The sequence below is a fragment of the Magnolia sinica genome, chromosome 6 (assembly GCF_029962835.1).
Source record: "Magnolia sinica isolate HGM2019 chromosome 6, MsV1, whole genome shotgun sequence".
NCBI lineage: Eukaryota > Viridiplantae > Streptophyta > Magnoliopsida > Magnoliales > Magnoliaceae > Magnolia > Magnolia sinica.
This window is the reverse complement of record NC_080578.1, coordinates 103,068,345-103,087,345: the sequence shown is the minus strand read 5'-3', so window position 1 is coordinate 103,087,345 and position 19,001 is coordinate 103,068,345. Positions and strand designations below refer to the sequence as shown.

Here is a 19,001-nt window from a genome sequence, read left to right as displayed (position 1 = left end):
ATGCCTTTAATTCTTGTTTAAATTGCACTCTATTTGACTCTAGTTTGATTATAAGGAATGCCTTTAGTTTTTAATGGTTTGTTGTAACTTAACTTGCAATAGATCGGCGATACTTTTGAACATGTCCTTTTCATTATTATGATTATGAAATTAGGAGGCCCTGTTTATTCACCATCGCCTCCTGAGTATGGCTGGATGATGGAACCCTTCCTAATGTTTATAACCCTCTCAGATAGATGTGGATTGGTTAGATTCTGTTGTTTGCTATGTCTCATGGACATGGCCTTGTGATGGAATCAAGTCTAATTCTCATACCTCTTATCCATTGATGACTAGATCAAAGGAAGTTCAGATTTGATTTTTTTAAGGTTATAATATCGAGCATAGATCTCCCTGTTTTGTACAAGTGGATCTTGGTACCTTAGCTTTTCATGTTTGAATTTCACAAGTTTAGTTTAATATTTCACCATTACTCTCTTAAAAGCCTTTGATTTAGATTACATCTTCCCCTAGTTCTAGTTCGAGTTCTTTCATATTACATACAAGGTTCAGTCTCTGTGGATTCGACCTCGGTTTTACTGAGATTATTACTACATCACAACCCTATACTTGGGGTATGAACAAGTTTTTAGCGCCGCTGCTGGGGATTGATGGTTACATTTTCTGGGATCAGCTAGTTTTAGAATTAAGTTAAGATTAGAGTTTTTCTAGATTTAGGTTTCTCTATTTGATTTCTAGAAACTAACCTAACTCTTCTGTTTTGTAGGATCTTGACATAGGCTTCCTAATTTGCTAATCTCTTCCTGATTTTTCTTCATTTCTATTTCTAGATTAGGATTTGTTTTATATTTTTACGAAATTTTCCCTTTTTAGAAACTAGTTTCCTAACTTTAGGTTAGAACTTTCCTGATTAACTTTTAAAAACTAGGTTAGTTATTTTCCTTTTTAGAAACTCTTTTTAATTCTAGGTTTTCTTTTAGAAACTTTCTTACTTTCTGAATTAGGTTTAGAGCTTTCGTAATTTGTTTTTAGAAACTTTCTATTTTTGGTTATCTTTAGAATTCTTCTTTTTTTAGAAAATAGTTTACTTTCTATTCTTAGACTTTCTATTTTTAGAAACTAACTTGTTTTGTTTTATTTTGCAGAATCTAACTTAGGAACTTCGAATTTGGTAACTTCTTTCCAACTCTTTTCTTCTTTCTTTCTTGATCTCTATTTCCTTTCTTTCTTTTAGGTTAGGTTTAGAATATGAATTGAGGGCTGCGAGTGTTTTATGCCTAATTGGGTTCGTGACAACACTCGACGTCTCTTGACTAAAAGAGGATTGGTTGAGGGGTTAACTGTCCATCGCAGGACTAGACACCACTCGAAATCCCTTGAGTTAATTGAGGTTATGGTTGCAAATCAACCTCAAGCACTACCTCTATCTGGGGTTGAGGAAGTCCATGATGAGAATGAGATGCGTCAACCACCCCCACCTCGTACTTTACGGGATTATTTACAACTGGCAGGGGTGAGCACGCCCTCATGTATGGTTTTTCCTGCGAATACGGCACACATGGATATCAAGCCAGGGGTGATCCAACTCCTTCCTAAATTTCATGGGCTTGAGTCAAAAAATCCATATTTACACCTAAAAGAGTTGATGAGATCATAACCACTTTATATTTTTCAAACTTATCTGAGGACACAGTAAGGTTGAAACTCTTTCCCTTTTCTTTGAAAGAGAAAGCTAAGACGTGGTTGCATTCATTACGTCCTAGATCTATTGACACATGAAATGATATGCAAATAGAGTTCATAAAGAAAATTTTCCCACATCATAAAACGAACACCCTTAGAAAATCAATCATGAACTTCGCCCAAAAGGAGGATGAAACATTCTTCCAATGTTGGGAAAGGTTCAAGGATCTTGTCAGTTCATGCCCACAACACGGTTTCGAAATGTGGCGCATTACACACTTTTTCTATGATAGACTGACATCTTCCATACGCCAATTGGTCAAGACGATGTGCAATGGAGAATTCATGAATAAAAATGTCGATGATGTGTGGGACTACTTAGATAGACTTACTAAAAATGCACAATCTTGAGACACATACCCAAATCAAGTACCACTTCTAGGCCCACTCAATCAAAGGAGAGGGGCGGAGTATACCTTCTGAAAGAGGATGATGATATCAATGCTAAAGTGGCTAATCTCATAAGGAAATTCGAGGTCATGGAATCAAAGAAGGATAATGGTAAGGAAGTCGTTTGCGGTATTTGTGGTTGCAATAGTCATCCAACCGAAAAATGTCCAACTATATTTGCCTTTTAAGAGGTATTGACTGATCAATCCAATGCCGTAAATAATTATAAAAGACCTTTCAATGGACCTACCTCCAAACATACAATCCTAGCTGGAGAAATCATCCAAAATTAGTTGGAGGAATGGATAAATGGCTACTCCTCAATTTTTTTTAATCAAACTCCAAATCAAGGGAAACCTCAAGCGGATTCAGTTCAAAAATATATTCGAGAACAAGATCTACTGCATCAGAATTCAGCATAAATGTTTCATAATATTCATAAAGTATTAGGAACGCTTTCATCGTCTATTCAAAGGATAGAGTCATAATTAACAACTGGAGGAAAGAGGTTGCTTCCTGCTCAACCTCTCCCCAATCCCAAACCGCAATATGAAATAAGTGACCCCAGCTCTTCAAATCAGATGGAACAAGCTAAATCCATCACCACTCTTAGGAGTGGGACGATCATTGATAAAACTATTCCAGTTATGGCTGAAAAGCCTAAGGATCTGGAAGTGGACAAAGATGATGGATCTAGCCATGCTCCACATGAATTAGAACTAGAACCTCAAGGGAAGCCGGTTGCTCTATTTCCCCAATGGTTGGTTACACCAAAACCCTTCTCTAACTCTCTGGATATTTTAGAGGTGTTGAAACAAGTGAAAGTCAACATTCATCTACTTGATGCTGTGAAATAAATACCTTCATATGCCAAATTCCTAAAAGACTTGTGTACGACCAAAATACGGCAGAATATTTAAAAGAAAATGTTCTTGACTGAGAAAGTGAGTGCTATCCTAAACCAAGACGTGCCACAGAAATTAAAGGATCTTGGTGGCCCAACCATATCATGTGTAATCGGGAACTATCGAATTGAGCACGCATTTCTTAACTTAGGAGCAAGCGTCAATCTGATTCCCTACTCGGTAACAAACAGTTAGGTTTGTGTGAATTAAAACCCACCCTAACTACACTACAACTTACTGATCGCTCTATTTGTGTACTGAGAGGGATAATTGAGGATATGTTAGTCCAGGTCGATAGATTTTACCACCATGTAAATTTTATCATCCTGAATACTGAACTCGTCGGTAACATGAGCACTCAGATTCCCATCATTCTTAGTCGCCCATTCTTTGCCACCTCAAATGGAATTATCAATTGAAGGAATGGTGTCATGAGTATGTCTTTCGGAAATATGACATTATAAATGAATATCTTTTTCAACACAGGCAGACGGTTAGAGGATGATGACAATTTCCACGACATTAATATGATTAGCACTTTCGTGGAAGATAAGACACCTTTGACTTTATCATCTGACCCTCTAGAGACATGCCTGGCCCACTCCCAAGATTTGGATGATGACATGATTAGGAAAACGTGTGTCATGCTTGATGCTGCGCTGGTACTTGAAGTTAACCGATGGAGGCCACAATTTGAAGAGTTACCCTAAACTGATGAAGTGCCTCTATCGTCTAACCTCAAGCCACCGAAGCTTGACCTAAAACCTTTGCCATCTGATTTGAAATATGCATATTTAGGTCAAGATGAGATATACTCGGTGGTAATTTTTGCCCACCTGGAGAAAGAACTAGAGAGTATGCTCATATCCACTCTCATTGAGCATAAGGGAGCCCTTAAATGGACGATTGCGGATCTCAAAGGAATCGACCCCTCGATTTATACTCATCGCATTTATCTTAAGGATAATACGAAGACTTCTTGGCAATCACAATGTAGATTAAATCCAAACATGAAAGAAGTGGTTAATGTCGAGGTTCTTAAACTATTAAATATGGGTATCATATACCCTATATCTAATAGTTAGTAGGTGAGTCTAACTCAGGTGGTTCCTAAGAAGTCCGGAATCACCATCGTAGTCAATGCCAATAATGAACTCGGGTCAACTAGAGTTACTACTGGTTGGAGAATGTGCATTGACTATATGAAGTTGAATATCATCATAAGGAAGGACCACTTTCCTTTGCCTTTCTTTGATCAGATCTTGGAAAGGTTAGCTGGTCATTCCTATTACTGTTTCCTTGATGGGTATTCGGGCTACAATCAGATAAAGATAGCCCCTGAAGATCAGGAAAAGACTATGTTTACATGTCCTTATGGCACCTTTGCATACCGAAGGATGCCATTCGGATTATGTAATGTCCCTGCCACCTTTCAGTGATGTATGATGAGCATCTTTTTTGATATGGTGGGGCAATATTTAGACGTCTTCATGGACGATTTGGACACCGCCCAAGTCAGGACTTTTTGGGCCCACGGCTAGCTGGCTGACAAGGTGGATGGATCGGATCACCCCATCGTGGGCGTTAAGCTATGGTGCCAATGGTTTGGTAGAAAATGAAGTGAACACGTTGCAAACCACGATCCATGCAACATAGCAACCACGACCCATATAACATGGCAACTACAACCCATACAAACCATGACCCAAATGGGCCCACGTTGATGTATGTGTATAATCCATGCCACCCACATTGATGTATGTGTATAATCCACGGACCCACTGTGTTGTTTGTTAGAAGTGGACACTGCCCAAGTTATATGGGTCGAGGTTGTCATGTTATATGGGTCGTGGTTGTCAAGTTATATGGGTCATGGTTGTCATGTTATATGGGTCATGGTTGTCATGGGTCGTAGTTGTCATGTTATATCAGTCGTGGTTGTCATGGGTCGTGCTTGTTATGTTATATGGGTCGTGGTTGTCATTCGGGTCGTGGTTGTCACGGGTCATAGTTAGCATGTTATATGGGTCGTGGTTATCATGTTATGTGGGTTGTGGTTGATATAGGTTGTGGTTGTCATGTTATATGGGTCCTAGTTGTCATTTGGTTCGTGGTTTTGTCATGTTATGTATTTCGTGGTTGATATAGGTTGTGGTTGTCATATTATATGGATCGTACTTATCATGGGTCAAGGTTGTTACGTGATGTGTGTAGTTTGTGGTTGTAACGTAATAAGGGTCGATGTTGTCATGTTATAAGGATTGTGGGTCCTGTCATGATTTATGTGTCGAATCCAATCCATCCATTAGATTTAGAATTTTATTTAATGTCATGGGCCAAAAAATGAGTTACATCCAAAATATTTATGCCCCAAAAGGTTTTTAATGATAGGCTTTCAATTTCACTGCTTTCCATGGTGTGGCCCACATGAGCCTTTGATATGCCTCATTTTTGGGAACATCCCTTAAAATGATCTTTCAAAATGGATGGACGACATGGATAAAATATATACTAGTTGGCCTAATAAGACCATTCATCTCTACATATATAGGGCCGCATAAGTTACTAAAAATAACCTAACTTAGGGCCTGCTTGTTAATGCTGAATTTTTGCACTTAACGTGGAATTGAGAAAATGTTCCGTGTTTAGTGGTGTTTGTTAATGCGTAGTTACCGCAGAAGAGGGAAAGTGCTAAGTGGTGTTTCACTGAATTCTTTCCATGACAGGAGCCTCGCTTAATGGTGAAAGCGGAATGTGCTCCGTGAATTTTTCATTAAACAAACATTTTTCCTTCCTAAATTACCCTTTTTCGAGTTACTACGACAATTTTTGCTCTTTAAATTGTTTGCGCAATACAAAATCAACTTTCAACCTGTGAAACTTCTTTATGCCCCACCATGATGTATGTGTTTCATCCATTCCATTCATCCATTTTTAAAGATCATTTTAGTACTTAATACCAAAAATGAGAGGAATATAAATCTCAGGTGGACCATACCACACGAAAACAATAGTGATTGGAAATCCACCATTAAAATTCTCCTAAGGCCCAATGCACTGTTTATTTGACATCCAATCTGTTGATTAAGTCATATAGACCTATATGAATGGAATAAACAAAGATCAGCTTGATCCAAAACTTTTATGGCCCCCAAAAAGTTTTTAATGGTCAACGTTCATTCAACACTGTTTTCTTGTAATGTGGTCCACTTGAGATTGGGATATACCTCATTTTTGGTCTTGTACCATAAATGATCTAGAAACATAGATGGACGGCATGGATGAAACACATACATCATGGTGGGGCCCACATAGCACCGACCATCAACCATTGGCTGGTGGTAGGGAGTAGCCAGTCCGTTTCCCAAACCCAGGAGAAATTGACCACTGTCACGCCACCTTTCACCCAGCGTCTTTTCAAGACGCTACTGAAGTTACGTCACTAAGTTATGTGGGGCCCATCATGATGTATGTTTTGTATCCACGCCGTCTATCCATTTGGAAATATAATTTTAGGTAAAGATCCAAAGAATGAGTTAAATCCAAAGCTCCAGTGGACCTCACTACAGAAAATAGTGGGGAGAGTGACGCCCACCATTAAAAACTTAAATAGGCCACAAAATTTTTTGATCAAGCTGATATTTTCTTTTTCCCTTCTTTCATGTCTGTGTTAACTTGTGAACAGGTTGGATTTCAAATAAAAATCACGGTGAGCCTTAGGAAGGTTTCAACGGTAGGCATCAATCTCGCCACTGTTTTTTGTGGTGGGGTCAACTACATATTTGGATCTGCCTCATTCTTTAACTCATGCTCTAAAATTAAATCTCCAAATAGATGGATGGCGTAGATAAAGTACATACATCATAGTGGGCCCATGGAACTTGATGACGTCACTTCAGTAGCAAATTTGGCTATTCAACCTGTTAGTAGCTAATCCGTGTCCAAAGTAGGATGCGGATTGGTTGGTGTACCTCACACCAGCTATATAGCTGCTGTATTGACGGTGGGTACCATCATGAGGTATGTGTTATATCTAAACCATCCATCCATTTGGTGTGCTCGTATTAAAGCTTAAGACGAAAAAATAAGCTACAAAAAGCAGCGGGGGATTGAACGTCTACCATTAAAACCCTTTTTGGGGTCACAGAAGTTTTGGATTAATATGATTTTTTTTCCTCTTCATACAAGTATTTGTGACCTTATGAACATATTGGATGGAAAATAAACTTAAATAGGCCATAGAAGTTTTGGTTCAATATGTTTTCACTTCATCCAATTAGGAATGACCTTATAAACCGTTTGGATAGCATATAAATATAAGGTGGGCCTTATTTGAAGGTTTTGTTGCTACTGGTGTTCAATACTATACAACACATAGTGACAATCTTCCTACTAAGAGAAATTGAGAGCCTTATGATAATATTTTAGTTTTTTATTAAATATTTTAGTTTATTTGAATTAAATATAATAATTTTATTTTCATTTAATAAAAAATAATTTCTTTATAATGTAAAACATTTTCAAATGAGAGATAGGGGCAAATGTGTCAAATTAACATATTTCAGACATTTAAGATGTTTGTTAACAAACGGTTTGCTTCAAATTCAGTACTTAATTTTTAGACTTCAGCCATAATTATCAAACAAGTTTTTTTTTTTACTACAGATTTCAAATTCAGGCTTTAGACTTCAGTTTGAGGTTTCAGCTTTCATATTCAGTCTTTAGACTTCAGATTTAACAAATGAGGCCTTACTAAAATAACCTTGCCGAGGTCTCCGGAGTTTGAACTCTTCCAGCTAACGTGACTTACTAAAATAACCTTCCCGAGGTCTCGGGAGTTTACACTACCATAACGTTTATTTTCCATCCAATCTATTGACAAGGTCACAAGTACCTGTATGAAGAGGAAAAACAAATTTCAAGTTGATCCAAAACTTTCGTGACCCCCAAAAGGGTTTCAATGGTAGACGTTAAATCCCCTGCTGCCTTTTGAAGTGTGGTCCACTTTATCTTTAGATCTATCTTATTTTTAGTCTCAAGCCTTAGGACGAGCTCGCCAAATGGATAGACAGTTTGGATATAACACATTCCTCATGACGGGACCCACATAACTTGCTAACGTCAATACAGAAGCTATATAGCTGTGTGGTACACCGGCCAATCGGCTTCCATGTCCTGGATGGAAACAGATTGACTACTCCCCCTGCCACCAGCCAATGGTTGGTGGTCGGTGCTTTATAGGCCCCACCATGATGTACGTGTTTCATCCATGCCGTCCATCTATTTTTCCAGATAATTTTATGGTATAAGACCAAAAATGAGGTATATCCCAATCTCAACTGGACCACATTACAGGAAATAGTGTTGAATAAGCGTGGACCATTAAAAACCTTTTAGGGCCATAAAAGTTTTGGATCAAGCTGATCTTTGGTTTTTCCCTTCATCTGGTCCTTTATGACCTAATCAATAGATTGGATGTCAAATAAACAATACAGTGGGGTATCCCAATCTTTAGTTTTTCCCTTCATTTGGTAGCAGGGGGAGTAGCCAATCTGTTTCCCTCCCGGATATGGACGCAGATCAGATATTGGGGCGCAGATTGGATACTGACAGGTTGAGTAGGAAGGCTCGCTACTGAACTAATGTCACCAATTTTTGTGGGCCCCACCATGATGAATATTTTGTATCCACACCGTCCATCCATCTGGAGAGATCATTTTAGTGTAAGATCCAAAGAATGAGTTCCAAACAAAGCTCTAATGGACCCCACTACAAAAAACGGTGGGGAGAGTGGCACCACCGTTAAAAGCTTCTAAAGGCCACAAAAGTTTTCAATCAAGCTAATATTTTTGTTTTCCCTTCTTTAATGTCTCTGTTAACTTTTGAACAGGTTCGATTTCGAAAAAACATCATGGTGGCCCTTAAGAAGGTTTCAACGATGGGCATCAATCTTCCCGCTGTTTTCTGTGATGGGGTCTACTAAAACTTTGGATTTGTGTCATTCTCTGGCTCATGCCTTTGTGGATACAACACAAATATCATAGTGGGGTCCATAGAACTTGGTGACATCACTTCAATAGCGAGTGGTCAACCTAGGTCTGTATGACCTAATCAACAGATTAGATGTCAAATAAACAATATAGTGGGCCTTAGGAGGATTTTAATGGTTGATATCCAATCAATATTGTTCTCCTGTGGTGTGGTCAACCTGAGATTTATATCCCTCTCATTTTTGGTATAAAGCCCTAAAAGGATCTGTACAAATGTATGAACGGAATGGATGACATGGTGTGGCCCACATAGCACCGACCACTAGCCACTGGGCTGGTGGCAAGGGGAGTAGCCAATCTGTTTCCGATTAGATATGGACAGGTTGAGTAGCGAGTTTGGATACTCAACCTGTTAGTAACAATCTGCACAGGTTGAGTAGCGAGTCTGAATACTTAACCTAGCAGTAGCAATCCACGCCCGTTTTTCTTTCCCTCATGCAAGCTTTTTCCCAACGTAAGTTGCACTCAAGAGAGAAAATCGAATTGAGTACTTGGTTGGGCCCACCTTGAATGTATGTGGTCTATCCACGCCAACCATCCATTTTTCCATTTAATTTAAGGGGTTGAGCCCAAAATTGAAGCATATCCAAAGATCAATTAGATTATACCATGGCCTTAATCTGTAGCCTTTGATCTATTTACACTACCAAAAATGGTTCGTGGTTGTCATGGGACGTAGTTGTCATATTATATGGGTTGTGGTTGTCATGGCTCGTAGTTGTCATGTTATATGGGTCGTAGTTGTAATGTGGTAAAGGTCGTAGTTGTTATGAGTTGTGCTTGTCATGTTATATGGGTTGTGGTTGTCATGTTATATCGTCCCATATAACATGATAAGCACAACACATGACAACTACGACCTATATAACAGGATAACTGCGACCCATATAACAGGACAACTGCGATCCATATAACAGGACAACTGGGACCCATATAACATGACAAATGCGATCCATACAACTGTGACCCATATAACATGACAATTGTGACCCATACAATAGGACAACTGCGACCCATATAACTGCGATCTATATAACTCCAACCCGTATAACAGGATAACTGCGACCTATATAACTGTGACCCGTATAACAGGATAACTACGACCCATATAACAGGATAACTGCGACTCATATAACAAGACAACTGCGATCCATACAACTGCGAACCATATAATAGGACAACTGCGACCCATATAATATGACAACTGCGACCCATATAACATGACAACTGCGACCCATATAACAGAACAACTGCGATCCATACAACTGTGGCCCATTTGAGTCGCGGTTTGCATGGGTCGTAGTTGTCATGTTGTATGGATCATAGTTGTCATGTTGTATGGATCGTGGTTGTCATGTGGACCATTAGATGAAAATAATAGTGATTGGATATCCACCATTAAAATCCTCCTAAGGCCCACTGTACTATTCATTTGACATCCAATCTATTGATTAGGTCATACAGACACAGATGAAGGGAAAAAAAATAAATCAGCTTGATCTAAAACTTTTATGGCCCCCAAAAAAGTTTTTAATGGTCTACGCTCATTCAACACTATTTCCTGTAATGTGGTCGACTTGATATTGGGATATACCTCATTTTTGGTCTCATACCATAAAATGATCTGGAAAGATATATGGACGGCATGGATGAAACACATACATCATGGTGGGGCCCACAGAGGACCGAGCACCAACCATTGGCCGATGGCCAGCCGAGTAGCTAATCCGTCACTTTCTTGGGGTTATAATAAGAAGGTAACTTTGTATTCACTCAAGGACTGTTCAACTTCTGAACCAACGACAGGGGCATTTTTGTCCAAAATAATATCCAAAAGTTGTCAAAAGGCCACTCTTGGAATATCTAGAACATAGTACCTCTCAAGGTAATTTAACCAAACAAGGTTAGTACGGTCAAATTCCCTAATTGGACAGCAAAATGGCCAAACAATGACCTATAAGGAAAGAGGAATGACAGTGCATATATATATATATATATATATATATATATATATATAGATATATATATATATATATATATATATATATATATATATATATAGAACTTGTGTGAATTCCCATTCTCAATGTGCACGTGGCAAATCAGGACCGTTAATCTGGTGGGCTGCCATCTGAACAGGCCACTGCGCCAAAAATGGCCGTGACGGGCACTTCTGACGATCAAGCTGTTGTCAGTTTTAGTCGTCCAATGTAAACCGCTGATCTAACAATACCTTATTCAGGTAACTCGTTGGATGGCTACCACGGTACATATCTGTTGATTTCTGAGATGGTCACACCAGAATAAGAGTTCTGAACACATCACAAAATGTTCGCCACCAAAATCCCATTCCGTAGGAGGAGAGAGAGAGAGAGAGAGAGAACATACCTTCTTAACGGAGAGGATAGAGAAAGGGCTTGCAAAAGAGCATAAGGATAGAGACGGACGGCCTTCTGATATAGACAACGGGGGTAGTTGGTGAGGTCCCCACTAACCAATCCGCGTCCGAAGATTAGATATTACAAAACCCATTTGTGGGCCCCACCGTGATGTGATTTTTTAATCAATTCCACTCTGTCTGTCTATCATCTACGGCCCTCGTATTCCAAAAGCTATGACGCGAGTTGTATGTGCCCCTGCGCATGTGAAGCTACTTTGGTTGGAAGCTACGTGGGGCCCACCAAGATGTCCGTGAGAAATCCACACTTTCCATCAGTTTTTTCGGATTATGTTAGGACATGATCTCAAAAGGGAGATAGATCCAAAACTCAAGTGGACCGTACGACATAAAATAGTGTTGATGGAATACCTATAGTTAAAACCTTTATAGGGTCACAGAAGTCTTGGATGAGACTAATATTTGAGTTTTCAGTTCATCCCAGTTAGAATGACCGTATGAATGGTTTTGATGGCTTATAAAATCATGGTAGGTCCTAGGATGGATTCAATGGTGGGCATTTTCATCTCCACTGTTTCCTGCAGTGTTGTCGCCTTAACTTTTGGATTTGCCTCATTTTTTGGACTACGTTCTAACATAAGCTGTGTAAACTAATGGACGAGGTGGATTTCTTGCAGACTTCTCCATGGCCCCATGTGGCTTCTGTACAAAGGTAAGTAGGATTTAAAATTTAGGTGGCTTACACTATGGAATCATGCTTAATACCTTTAAAATCATCTAAATAGTATGTCGTGGCCCACTTAAGTTTCTAATAGCCAGAGTTTTTTAGGTGTCAATCAATTGACCAGATGCATCTTCTGAATGGACCAGATGACATATTCACATACAATCTGAAAGGTTCTTACGGTGGGTGTCCTCATCCCAGCTATACCTCAGTCGTTGCCCACCTGAATTTCCAATCGGCTTTTTTTTTTTTTTCTTTTTCTACCAAGAACGTTAGGGGCCTCACATGATGAACAGATTAGATAGGATTAAAACATTATGATAAACTCTATCGCCGATTTGTAATTTAAGCTTCTTGAAAATCGGTTGCACTTGATCTGCATTGGATCCGCTTCGGCACAGAAGAAAACGAAAAAAGCATTAGTCAATATAGGCGGCCAAATTAGTCTAATTTTTCTCTGATCAAGCAGAACTGGTCACATACAGCGCGCACATCCCTGTATTAAAAAAAAAAAAAAAAAAAACATACATCCCTTCCTTGCCTACCATTGGAACTTCATATCCACCTGATAGGTGGTTCTCAAATAAAGATCACCAAAATCAACATGGAAGCCGATTGGCTGGTGTACCACACACCACCGACCTGGCTGGTGTGTTGATGTCACCAAGTTCTATGGGTCACATCATGAGATATGTGTTATATCCAAACCGTCGGTCCATTTGGCGAGCTCATATGGGGCTTGAGCGGATAAATAAGACAGATCCAAAGATCAAATGGACGACACTTCAAAAAGCAGTGGAGGACTGAATGTCTACCATTGAAATCTTTTTTGGGGTCAGAAGTTTTGGATCAATATGATATTTGTTTTTCCACTTCATCTGGCTTTGTGTGACCTTATGAATATATTGGATGGAAAATAAATGTTACGGTAGGCACAGGAATGTTTTAATGGTGACAATCTTTGTCCATTGTCATTTGTGGTGTGGTTGACTGTGGTTGACTTGAGCTTTGAATATGACTCGTTTTTGGGTTTGTGCTCTAAAATGATCTCGTCATCTGGATGAATGGTATAGATATATATAATAGATATATCATTGTGAGGCCCATGTAACTTTGATCTCCTTAAAATTTTTTGTATAACTCAAAGCCAGAGGAGAGTCAGCGCTCGTCTTACCCACACCAGCCAAATCGGAGGTGTGTGGTACACCAGCCAATCCGCTTCCAATCGACATAGTCTACTCGGTGGGCTTCACCTTGGAAATTGATGTCATTGTCGCCCACCTAACCAACTAGTAAGGGTTTTTTGTTTTTAATTTTAATGGTCAGAGTAGATTTCCTGTAATCATCAAGTGGGCCCTATAAAAACTAAGGATCTGTATCTCTCTCAATTATTTCCCATGGTACTGTGGCCTACTTAAGTCACAAGTTAGTCTAATTTTTCATCCTTGGTATACACGTCTATGTATGTATGGATGTATGATAGGTTTCCTCTCATGAGAACTTTTCATGAGGACAAGCTCTGTGGACTTTACCATGAACCTAATTGGACATTCACATCATGCACTTATTAGGTCCCCTCTAAGTTATAAAATGTCCTAAAAATCAATCATATTAGAAACTTAGGTGGTCACCTAATCTAAAACTGTATAAAGTCATGCCTAAAACATCTAAAAGCATTTGACGAGGATCACTTGAGTTTTGAAATGGCTTGAAATTATGTGTGACCCTCTATCCTAATGAAACACACAATGGATGGGTTAGATATCTAAACCACATCTTAGTGGACCCTATAAACAATCAAAATTTTTTAAATGAGTGACATCCACTCTTAATTATTTTCAAAGGTGTAGCCTCCCTAATTAAGTAATACATGGACATGATTTTAAGTAGAGCTGGGCAGAATCTGAATTGATCCGATGGATTTGACTCGATCCAATCCGAACCGAAGGCTAGGATCGGGTCGAATCGAGTAGGCCCACTCAGATCCGACCGTACATTGAGTCGAGTTCGGATCAGTGGTCAATCCAGACCGATCCGATCTAATCCGGTTGGGTACCTATATAAGATATTTTTACATTTTTTAAAATACTTTTTTATTACCCTCACCCGAACGAAGCCCTAATCCCTTCTCTTTCTCTACTCGAATGAGCGGCGCCACACCCACTCATCTCGATCTGCTTCTACAAGCGCCGAGCTCGGGACAGACCCTGACCCTAGTCCGCTTCCACTCCAACGGTAGCCCACCATGATTTAAAATTAGAGGCGACGCTTCAACCGCACAAATGACATGATTGTACGGAAATCCAGACCATCCAAATTTTTGAGCATGAAAGAGTAGTTGCACTGAGAAGAAAGTACAACAAGTCTTCAAATTTTGACTTACCACATTTCTTTTGACTGCTAACCATCCATTTGAAAGACATCAATTAGATGGGCAGAAAGATCTTGCAGAGTTTTGTGGCAGACGGGCTCCGTGTAGCATGGACGCCACATGCAATCCGAGTCATTTTTTAAGGAATTGGAAATGTCGATAATGTTTTAGGCAGCACGTAAAGCGTCCAAGCTGTATGGGGTTGGCCATGTTATATAAGTAAGATTCGAACCGTACCCAATCCGATCTAACTCAGTTTCCATGACCAAGTCGGACTTGGTTCAGATCGGGCCAGCAGTGCACCGGATTGAATCGAGTCAGATGACCTAGACTCAGTCCCGGATCGGATCGAGTTTGGGTCAGTTCGGAAAAATTTCGGACCAAGTCGAGTCGGACCAATCCGGTTTGACTTATCTCGATGCCCAACTCTAATTTTAAGTCCCATGACTCATCATAAAAGGGTGTTTCTAATTGATGAAGTGGATAGACTATACATACATACATACACACATGCATATAGCTATGCTTACCTGCACACCTTCTTACATTAGCACCCGTGCCCACCTTTGCTAGCCACGGAATCTGAACGGTCCATGTGATGTAACACCCCTTGAAACTTTATGGGCCTAATTTTCAGCCTAATCCAAAATTGGCTATAGTAAAGAGAAATGCAAATCAAAGGAGAAAACTGTTTCCATTTTCCATGGCCCACCAGAATTTTGTATTAGGCTGAAAGTTGGGCTTATGAAGTTCCACGTGGTGGGCATGTGAAGTTTCAAAGAGTGTCGCATCACGTGGACCGTTCAGATTCCGTGCCTAAGACGTGTGCAAATCTACGCAAGGGTGTTCACATAATAAGGTGCACAAGTGAGCACTCCCATACTCCCATATATATATATATATATATATATGGAAATGGTTCTATGAGGTTGACCTCATGGGAAGTCGAGCTGTGTGGGCCCCATCGTGATGTGTGTCGAACATCAACGCCATGCTTTTGATGGGTCCCCTTTAGATTATGAGATATCCCAAAAATTAGCCATATACGGAACTTAGGTAGGCCAAACTATCTAAAACCATGTGAAGACATGCCTAAAACATAAAAAAGCACTTGGTGGAGCCCACTTGACTTTTGGATGGGGCTGAAGCTTGGTCTGACCCCTCATCTAAGTAAGACACACATCATGGCTGGGCTAAATTTATGAACCACATCTCAGTGGGCCCAATAAATGATTATGAATGTTTTAATGGAAGTATAATCCCTCTCAACTGTTGTATGTGGTGTGGAACACCCCGAGAGGTTGTCGCATCTTCCTGTCACATCGCCCATTTTGAATGTTTATCATCCAACGGCTCACACGAAGACAGGAATCGACCTTATGTTAAGATTCTATGCACTCAACCTTATAGTACCATTTCCTTATATATATATATATATATATATATATATATATATATATATATATATATATATATATATATATATATATATATATATATATATATGGAAATGGTTCTATGCGGTCGATCTCATGGGAACTTCCCATGAGGTCGAGCTGTGTGGGCCCCACCGTGATGCGTGTCGAACATCAACACCGTGCATTTGATGGGTCCCCTTTAAATTATGTGATATCCAAAAAATCAGACATATAAGGAACTCAGGTCGACCTGTGTGGGCCCCACTGTGATGTATGTGAGCTCGACCGCATAGAACCATATATATATATATATATATATATATATATATATATATATATATATATAGAGAGAGAGAGAGAGAGAGAGAGAGAGAGAGAGAGAGAGAGAGAGAGAGAGAGAGAGAGAGAGAGAGAGAGAGTAATGGTCTCCTTGCCACAAAGAGTTTATATGCGAGCCTTCATATAGGTCGTAGGATGAGGAGAACGGGTGGGATTCAACTTCATCAAGAGAGGGAGAGTCTTAAAAAAAAGGACTCTCCTACACTGACCGAGAGAAATTTGGAATTGCAAGAGAATTTTCCTCAGAAGCCTTTCGCATGAAGATCATGCAAAAGCCTTTCTGTGTGGGGCTTACTATGATGTTTGTGATAAATCCAACCTGTCCATGATACCGTAATTTTCTTCCTTCTCATGGAGGTCAGGTTCTTTGCCCCCTTCTATCCACCTTCACACACACAGAGATCCTGCTATATAGTTGCCTTTTCTCAAAGATAAGCTATACAAGATCATGAGATGGGCCACTTTTATATTAGATAGTTCTTATGTTTCTCGTATCCATCCATTTATTTTGTACACATACAACAACTTCCTTCATTATATCATATACTGATGCAGGAGTCAGCTGGTGAGCGGCTTAAATAGATTACACGTGTGACATATTCTTCACAACGTGCGGACTCCTAGCCCATTTGATGATCAGACCTTAACTTTGTCATATAGCATTATCGTGTTAACCCATACATGAAAGAAGAGAAAACACTAATATCAGCTTGATTGAAAACTTTTGTGGCCCTTAGAAGTTTTTAACCGTGGGCATCACTCTCCCCACTTTTTTATGTGGTGGGATCCACTAGAGCTTTTGATTTGCCTCATTCTTTGGATAATGTCATAATATGATCTCTCAAAATGGATGGACAGTGCGGATATAATACATATGTCATGGTGGGACCCACGGAACTTGGTGATGTCACTTCAGCTACTCAACTGAACCTCTCATTAGCTATTCCGCGTCGGACGGGGGTTTCCTGCGAAAGCCTTTAGCAGGAAGTTCTTGCACTGGGATGTAGGTGGGGCCCACCTTGATGTTTATCATAAATCCACCCCATTCATCCATTTTCTGAGATCATTTTAGGACATGCTACAGAAAATCATTTTAGGGCATGAGCCAAAGAATGAGGTAGATAAAAAGCTGTAGTGGACTCACCACAGAAAACAATGGGGAAGTGATTCCCACCGTTGAAACTATCCTAAGGCCCACCATAATGTTTATTTGAAATCTAACCTATTCAAAAGTTAAAAAATACATGAAAGAAGGGAAAACACAAATATAAGATTGATCTAAAACTTCTGTGGCCTTTAGAAGTTTTTAATAGTGAGCATCACTGTCCCCACTGTTTTCTGTGCTAGGCCCACTGGAGATTTAGATTTAACTCATTCTTTGGATATTACCCTAAAACGATCTCTCCAAATGGATGAAAGGTGTGGATAGAAAACATACATCATGGTGGGGCCATGGAAATTGGTGACATCAGTAGCAAGTCTCACTGCTCAACCTGTCAGTATCTAAGCTACGGCTGGAGAGTCGGGAAACGGATTGGCTACTCCCCTGCCTGGTGGTCGATGCTCCGTGGGCCCCACCATGATGTATGTGTTTCATCCATGCCGTCCATCTATTTTTCTAGACCATTTTATAGTATTGTACCAAAAATGAGATATATCCCAATCTCAAGTGGACCACATTACAGAAAACAGTGTTGAATGAACGTAGACCATTAAAAACTTTTTAGGAGCCATAAAAGTTTTGGATCAAGTCGATTTTTGTTTTTTTTCCTTCATTTGGGTCTGTATGACCTAATCAACATATTGGATGTCAAATAAACAGTACAATGGGCCTTAGGAGCATTTAAATGGTGGATATCCAATCACTATTGCTTTCCTATGGTGTGGTTCACCTGAGGTATATATCCCACTCATTTTTGGGATGAAGCCCTAAAATGATCTGTAAAAATGGATGAACGAAATGGATGAAATAAATACATCATGGTGGGTCCCATAGAGCACCGAACACCAGCCAATGGGTTGGTGGCAAGGGAGTAGCCAATCCGTTTCTGGAGAATCGTGCTTTTGGCAAACAGAGGATCCAGACTCCCGCGCTTAGCGTACTGAGTAAACTCAGTGGGGTCTACCATGATTTATGTATTTTATACTCTCCATCCATTCATTTCACGAGATAATTTTAAGGATTGACACGAAAAAAACCACGCATATTAAGTGTTCAAATTGACCACACCACTGGAAACAATCGAATTCAACATATACAGTTGAAAAATTCTTGGGAGCCACAGTAATTTTGGATCAAGCTTATATTTGTGTTTTACCTTCATCCATGTTGTATAATCTCATAAATATGTTGGATGGCCTATATAAAGGGTATGATCCAATTGATCTGTGCATGTGCTTCAATTATCGGATTATCACCTTAAATTTCAACGGTGGTCACTAAATTCCCACTTTTTCCTCTCATGTGGCCCATTTAATTTTTGGAACCTCCTCATTCTTGGTCCCATATCCTAAAATGATTTCGAAAAACGGATGGACAGGTTGGATTTATCACAAACACAATACTGGGGGGTCCACATAGAAAGGCTTTCGCATGATCTTCATGCGAAAGGCTTTTGTACGAAATTCTTTTGCAATTCCAACTTTCTCTCAGTGAGTGTAAG

The 19,001-nt window shown here is 39.6% G+C and overlaps 1 protein-coding gene and 1 non-coding gene across 7 annotated transcripts in view; both read right to left on the bottom strand.

Moving 5' to 3' along the window:
• Window positions 1–19,001, bottom strand: part of LOC131249351 (disease resistance protein At4g27190-like) — a 123,604-nt gene that overhangs the window by 14,327 nt on the left and 90,276 nt on the right. The window lies entirely within an intron of this gene.
• On the bottom strand, window positions 1,834–1,940 carry LOC131250391 (small nucleolar RNA R71). Its single transcript, XR_009173316.1, has one exon. It is a non-coding gene; the product is annotated as a small nucleolar RNA R71 (small nucleolar RNA).